At 40.1% G+C, this 8,283-nt stretch overlaps 1 non-coding gene across 1 annotated transcript; it reads right to left on the reverse strand.

Moving 5' to 3' along the window:
* Positions 1-283: 283 nt before the first annotated feature.
* Positions 284-390, reverse strand: LOC141626079 (small nucleolar RNA R71). The gene has a single exon (XR_012535806.1). It is a non-coding gene; the product is annotated as a small nucleolar RNA R71 (small nucleolar RNA).
* Between the last annotated feature and the right edge of the window lie 7,893 nt (positions 391-8,283).

Genomic DNA, 8,283 nt, shown 5'->3' on the forward strand with positions numbered 1-8,283 from the left:
TGCCAAATCCGCCTTTATCCAATTAGTCGAAAGGAGCCAATTTGGGGGGATGCCTAGTGAAGACCCTCATTCTCATATGGAAACCTTTTGCGACTATTGTGATGCGATTTCTCAAACCGGTATAACTCAAGACCAAATTCGATGGGTCTTATTTCCTTTTTCTCTAATCGGCACCGCGAAACAATGGTTGAAGGGCCTTGACAAGGCCACTCTCGGAATAGATTCTTGGAAGAAGTTGGCTCTAGCTTTCTACAAAAAATTCTACCCACCGGAAAAGACTAACATGCTAAGAACTCAAATTACGGGTTTTAAGCAAAGGGATGAAGAATCTTTGTATGAAGCTTGTGAGCGGTTCAAGGGAATTTGTCGCTCATGTCCTCACCATGGACTTAGCGAATGGTTTTTGGTACAACAATTTTGGAACGGTTTATATGAAGATTCAAGGAACATTCTCAACATGGGGTCAAATGGAATGTTCAACGAAGTTGATGACAATCAAACATGGAACAAGATTGAGGAAATGGCGGTCCATAACTCACAATATAGTAGACCTCGCAAGGCTACTAGAGGAGGAAAGCATGAAGTGGACTCCGTTACTCAATTGGGTGCTCAACTTAGTGCTCATATTGACACAATCAATTTGAAGTTTGAAAAAGCTATGGCTAGACTTGAAGAAGTCTCAAAATCACCAAAGCATCATGTTAATGCCATGACGGCATCCTCATCAATCCGAAGTGGGATATGTGAGAATTATGGAACTTTGGGACATGACCAAAGTGAATGTAGGGGAACAAATGAACAAGTGAATGCTTTCCAAGCATACAAGAGTGGTACCCCTTATTCCAACTATTACAATGACAACACCAAATTCCACCCAAATCTCTCATACAAAAGCCAAAATGTTCAAAACCCTCAAACAACATACACTCCACCTCCCATGAGAAACCAAAATCAAAGACCCTTTTACAATCAAAACCAAGGCTACCAAAATCAAAATCCATACAATCACCAAAATGACCAAGGTTTTGATGTCCAAAAAGCGGTCCTCCAAATGCAAAAGAATCAACAAGAATTTTTCACTCAAATGAAAAAAGATAGCCAAGCAAAGGAAACCACCATCAACAACATCCTAGCTCACACCAAGATGTTGGAAACACAATTGACTCAACTAGCATCTTCAAGCTCACAAAGACAAAAGGGGCAATTACCACCTCAAAGTAATCCCCCTAGACATGAAACGGTTAGTGCCATTCACTTGAGAAGTGGTACAAGGTATGAAGCACCGAAGAAGCAAGTTGAGGATGAAGTTGTGGAAGCTAGTGATAAGGAAAAAATTGTGCAAAACTCCAAAGATGGAGAATCATCAAAAGAAGAAAGTTCAAAGAAAAATGAAGACAAGGTCAAGGAGAAGGAGCTCATTGTGATTAGACTTCCTTTTCCAAGTCGTCAAGCCAAGCCCAAATTTGATGACCAACTTGGAAAGTTCATGGAAATTGTGAAGAATTTGGAAGTCTCGATTCCTTTCACGGAATTAATCAATCACGTACCGGCCTATGCGAAATACATGAAAGACATCCTCACAAAGAAGAAGTCAATCCGGAAACTTGAGACTATCGCCTTCACTAAGGTGAGTAGTGCAATACTTCAAGGGAGTTCACCTCCAAAACTAAAGGATCCGGGAAGCTTCTCAATACCGTGTACCATTGGCGACACGACGATCAACAAAGCCTTATGTGATCTAGGGGCTAGTGTGAGTGTCATGCCGTACTCGGTGAGTAAAAGATTGGGGATGGGAGAGCTTAAATGCACCAATATCACACTCCAAATGGCCGATAGATCGACGAAGACACCATTAAGGATATGGGAAGATGTCCCCGTGCGAATTGGGAAGTTTTTCATCCCGGTGGACTTTGTCATTGTTGATATGGAGGAAGATTCCAACATTCCAATCATTCTAGGAAGACCTTTCCTACACACCGCGGGTGCGGTGATTGATGTGAAACATGGTGAGCTCACTCTAGAAGTGGGAGATGAAAGCATAACCTTCAATCTTGACAAGACTATGAGAGCTCCTCGTTTGCATGAACCGTGTTTCATGATTGATCATTATAGCCGAAAGGATGAGAGGAAGAAATCGGAACTCCAATGGAAGAAGAAAATCGAAGATGCTCCATTCAAAGAGCAAGTGAATTGTGACAAGGAGAGCTTGCAAAGCTCATCAAAATCAATCAAAGAAGAAGAGAATGGCCTCATTGGCCAAGAGAAGAAATTGGGAGAGTTGTCTCCATCAAATCAAGAAATTTTCAATGATCAACTTAATGAAGTTTGTGGTCTTTGGGACGACGAATTTGAAGAGATTTTTAATCCCTACATTGGTAATGCCATCGATCAAGATCGACAACAAGGGCAAAGGACGATTGAAGACCTCTACCACGATAATGAACAAGCTTTTGATTATTTCTTCAAGGTGTTGAGCAACATCAACAACACCTTGAACATGCCCCCTTGACATCTCATCAAGAATGAGAGTTTGGTGGAGTCCTCCCTAAACCACCATTTGTAAATATTTCTAACTCCCTAACTCGCATTTCAAATCTTGTATTGCAATTTTTGTCATCTTTGGATTTTTATTTACTTTGATCAAGATAATTGTCATTTTTGAGAGAAGTGAGGGAGGGACTAACGATTTCAATTGATGTGTAGTGCTCTAGCTTAGTGTGGGGATGGGAATTGCCTAGGCTATCCATGCCTTAGTAGTGCCCCCACAATGAAGAACACAAGATATGAACAAGAATGGAAGAATGATAAGGGATATGCATTGTACACGGATGGAACTGAATCCAGGTACAAAGGGGTTGAATCCGAGCGGATTCAGGAGAATCCGCCCGTTTTCATGCAATCCGACCGTACTGGGCAGAAGACGCACGTCCCTATGAGCTGAAATTTTGATATATTTTTGACTGTAAGAGAATCCGGGCGTCCTGAACAGCAATCCGCCCGTCTCTGAAAATCCGTCCGTCTTGGAAAGAAGACGCTCGTCTTCTCTGCTGAGGAAAACAAGAAAAATTCCTGGACTTAAATCTGTCCGTTTTCTGGAGAATCCGCCCGTCCCGTATCAGCAAATCCGAGCGTCTTCTCTTAAATACGCCCGTCTTTAGGCGAGTTTTATCAAACCCAGAAAGTGCAGAATCCGCCCGTATTGGGCAGAAACCGCACGGCTTGCCCCTGCAGTTCGAATTTTTCGGTCTTTATAAAATCCCTCCCACCTTCATTCATTCATTCATTCATTCATAACACTACTTCAAAACATCAAAACCCTCATCCTCTCCATCACAAAAACAAAATCCCTCAACTACATTCACCAAAATCAAATCAAAACATCCTTTCAACAACAAATTAATCACTCCTTTATCAATAAAAATCAAACCAAGCACAAAATCTTCAACCTTTGAGTCGATTTTTGAATTCATAAAGGCAAAGCCTTTCACCTTTAAATCGATTTGGGTACACTACAAATTGAAGATTTTTCATTCTTTTCTTGGTTAGTTCATCAATGGCAAGGACTAAGGGAGCAACAAAGGCAACAAAGGCACCAAAGACACTTTCACAAAGGCAAAAGGCTCTTCAAGCAAAGAAAGCATTGGCTATAGTGGTAGCAACCCCAAACTTGGAAGTGCAACAACAACAACAACCTTCTATGGGAGCAACAACATCTTTTACTCCGGAAATCGATCAACTTTTGCATTATCCGGAGGTAACTTTTATTTCCAAAACCCATAGAGATACTTTTGCCAAGTTTGCTAGGAAATCATTTCAATCCACCAAATTTATTTGTGAAGACACCTTGGATAAGTTGGGTGTCCTTGAGCAAACTAGAGCCTTTTTCAAACCAATGGGGTTGAAGAAATTGTTTGAATCAAAAGAATTGACATACCCCTCCCTTACCTTGGAGTTTTTGAGTTCTTTGAAAGTCACCAAAGTTGAGACTAGGGAGAATCTCGAGTTTCGTCTAGCTAATGTTAGTAGACGCATTTCCTTTAGGGAATTTGGTGAAATTTTGGGTCTTAGTGATGAACCGAGTTATTTTAAGAATTATGGAAAGTATGACCCCGACCCTCTTTGGGAGGCAATTTCCGGAAGGAAATTTGAGGATTTTCATACGAGTCGTGCTCTTTTAGTCCACCATCCGGGCATAAGAGTATGGCACAAGGTCATAGAAAACACCATTATTGCAAGGAAAGATACCAACCATTTCACCAAACTTGATTTTATTCTTCTTGAATCGGTTTTGAACATTGGAAGAGTACACACCAAGCCTTTCAACTCTTTGAGGCTTTTGGTAGATAGATGGCTTAACATTGATTGTGGGAAGAAGGGCACTACCGTTATTGTCAATGGCGGCCTAGTCACTATCCTAGCTAAATACTTTGATCCTAACTTCAACAAGGATAACAAGTATAAAGCAAAGGAGGGTGGTAATCTTGTTGATATGCATACTATGATACACAAGTACAAGTGGGTTGCCCATAATCCTCTTGACACCAAGTATGGATGGCTCACTAGTGAGGCTAGATCGTTTACTTTGCCTTCAAAGATTTGTCGTCTAAGCGTCCACCGGACCAATTATCTACTTCCCCTTTCAAAAGAGGCCGAGTATATTATCCAACAACAAAAGGGTGAACTTGAAATGCCCTCCTCTTCCATTGTCATACCACCTTACCCTTTTGAGTACCAAGAGTTCAAGCCGGAAGGAGTTGAAGCAAGAAATGATTATTTGACTCTTCTCATGCAAGCAATGCACAAGCAAGCCTTTGAGGATCGGAAAAATTCTTACTTGGCTCAATATCCACCCCTTCTACACTTAGCTAGGCAAGAACTACTTGATCCATCATGTCCTTTGCCTAGTTGGGCGGATAGAGAAGTCCTATTTCCGGGTGCATCTAGGGTCGTTTCGGGTGACAATGAGGTTGTTGGTAATGAAGAAGTTGATGATAACATTGATGAGGAAGCAAGTGAAGAAGGAGAAAAGGATGGTGAGCAAGATGATGAGTAAGGTGAAGAAGAAAGTGAAGAAGCAAATGAAGAGGGAAGTGGCAATGAGACCACTTCTAATGAAGAAAGTGATGATGGAGATGATATGATGGAAGATTAGCAAGCCTTGGAGGCTCCTACCCTCTCATGGTTTGTCTATTTCTCTCTTTGTTTTAATTATTTTCTTGATCATTGTTGGTGTAGTCCTAGCACCATAGAGGACTCACACCTCGGTACCATTGAGGTGTTCTCATTTTATTGTTCCCATTTTCAAAATCCAAAATGACAAATTAGTTTCATGCATTGCATAGTGTGTGCATGAACTACACCCATCCTTGGACATTAGCAATAGTGTCTCACTCGGTTTGGGGAAGTTAATTCATACACAACGGGAGGTAATCTAAATTATCCTCTCCGTCATAACAAAAACCATGCATCATGTAGTGTAGCCTAGTATAGATTACATTTAGTATAGAAATCATGCATCATCTTTGCATAATTTCCATCATTTTGGCCATTGAGGACAATGCCCATATTAGTGTGGGGATGAGAATTCTAACATTTAACTCTTATTCAAAAAATCCAAAAAAAATTTAAAAATTTCGAAAATCATAAAAATTTGAAAATTGAAAACCCAAAAAAACATGTTTATTTCCTTTTGTAGTGTAGTCTTGTATATATTATGTTTGTTCTATCCTTGTTCACATTGATTGACTACACCACATCCGAGACATGAGGATATTGAAGACTGCATGGTATGATCTTTCCAATCTCCTTTTTCCTTTTTATGTTAATGAGTATGTGGCTTTATTTTGATTGATGCGGTATAACAATGTGAACTTAGGACTTGCATTTAGTTTATATGTCATACTAGTTGATAGAATCACTTGCATTAGGATGTTTATATTAGTTGCATCATAGCATGTAGTTGCATGTTAGAAATGTTTTGAGAAATGCCTAATTAGGAACTTTGACAAGAGCAACTAAGCCATTACAAATACTTGTTCAACTTAAGACTTTGCCTACTAGAATGGTTGTAAAACACCCTAGATAGTGTCATACTAGTGTCTTTTGACCCATGACCCAAAGCCTAGTCAAGGGTTTGCATGTGAGTCACCTATACAACCCCGTGATGCGATGTGGACTTGGTTAACTTGTCTAGGTGACCTTGATTGACCTTGTGGTAAGGCAACCAAAAATATTTTCTATCAATAAGCTTGAAGTGCTCATTTCAAAGAAATTTTGTCATGTGGAAGAAATTTAATGCCAAGGAAACCTCAAATGTTATGAATTGTTGAATGTTGAGAAATTTAAATTGTTTTGATGGAGGCGTACCACTTCGATGTGCTTTGGAGCGGGATCCATTGAATTGGGCCCCACACGGTTCGAATTCGGCCGCCCGGAGACAGAGTGACTATCACCCCGAAAAGCTATTGTCTAGAGGTTAACCGGTTGCCTAATAAGCGATTGGCGAAAGCAAAGGACACTAGCCCGGAAGGGACAAACCCCATCTAAAATTTTTGAAATGTGAAAGTTGAAATGAGGTCAATTTTTGAATACTAGTCATATCCACCTGTTGTGTATAAAGATTTGAGCATTTCATTCCCAAAAAGCCTTTTGTCAAGCCACTTTGTCGAGCTTGGGACGATCCATGACCTTTACTTTTGTAGAGAATTCGAGACTTGTCATGTCATATGCTACTAGCATCATAGGGATCATCATTCCACCACCATCCGATCGCTCTTGACGAAAACATTTGGAAATTGAGGACAAAAGTAGTCTAGTTTAACACCATTTGGAGGTGATTTAGTGCCATCCTCTTAGCCTTAGTAATTTGTTGAACTAGTATTTGTGAAGGATTACATGCTCTTAAATTTGTTCCTCTTTAGTGCCTCCGCCACTTGATGAGGAAGTGGCTACTCTTTTGTAGATGCATCCATTATGTGATTTTGCGTGCGTAATGTTTGGATGTATCGCCATTTTGGCAAGACCCACCTTGCCTTGCAAGAAGGCATCCTACCTCATGGTTGTCTTGTTGTGAGTTGAAGGGGCGGAGTGAGACCCGCTAATTGTCTCATATCGGCTATGTTATTAGGTTAGTTTAAATAATGGTCCTAGTCTTTGTCACCTCTTTACTCGGGACGAGCAAAGGTTCGGTTTGGGGATATTTGATGTGACCATAATTAGCGCATATTTAGCCCCCGAATTAGCCTTGTTCCCATGCTTTTTAGTGCATATTTGGGTCATTTCTTATCTTTAGTTCTTTGTTTTGCATATTCTTTGAGATTTTGATCCCTTAGTAGGAAAGGAGTAAGAATCTTGCATTTTCATGGCAAAAGGAGACTAAATTGATCGAATTCAATGACCAAGCATCAAGGAGAGACAAGATTAGAAGGCCTTTGTATATATGATAGTAGATGAGCAATGTTGAGAAAGGATCCTTGAGTCCCCAAGGAAATCCCCAAGGAATTTATGAAGAAAAGGGAAGAAAAGAGGAAGAAGTCTTGCTGAGGCACAATCCGTGCGGATTCTTGTCTACAATCCGGCCGTCCTCCACCTGCACAATCCGTGCGGTTTTCCACCAAGACGCTCGGGTTTAGCAACCATAATCCGCCCGAATTCTCATGAATCCGCTCGTGTTCCTTCGCCAGAATCCGCCCGTCCCGACACAAAACCGCTCGGATTCCTCTACAGCGCGATTTCCTCTTCTCCAAGCTTTAAAGAAAGAAGCCCTTCCTTCGAAAAATATCGGCTCCTCCCTGCTCAATCTAAAAAGTGTAATTACTAGTTTAGCCCTTAGTTGACCCTAATGCATCCCCCCCAATTTCCACTATAAATACCCCATTAGTCTAATTAGAAGAGCATGTTCTTCTTATCAATAATTAGAGTAGTTAATATCAATAAAATCTCTCTTTAGTTTTGTAATCAACAATTAATCAAGTTCTAATACAAGTTTTATTTCCTTAATTCCTCTTTTGTTCATCCTTTATTTTGGCTAATTGAAGATTATTTGGGTTACTATTGGGAGATTGACAACCTCTCAATCAAGCATCAACTACTTCTTTTATCTTTGCTTTATTATTGGAATCATTAGTAGGTATAATTCTCTTAATCCCTTTTTAATTATTGTTAATTACTTTCATTTATTCATCATGTTTCATTTTGTTGGTATGATTGACAACCTTGCTAGCATGATCAACATGACAATGAGTGAGTAGTCTCTTAGCTAGGGTTAATGGGTGATTAGGGGAA

The sequence above is a fragment of the Silene latifolia genome, chromosome X (genome assembly GCF_048544455.1).
Source record: "Silene latifolia isolate original U9 population chromosome X, ASM4854445v1, whole genome shotgun sequence".
NCBI classification, from domain to species: Eukaryota; Viridiplantae; Streptophyta; class Magnoliopsida; order Caryophyllales; family Caryophyllaceae; genus Silene; species Silene latifolia.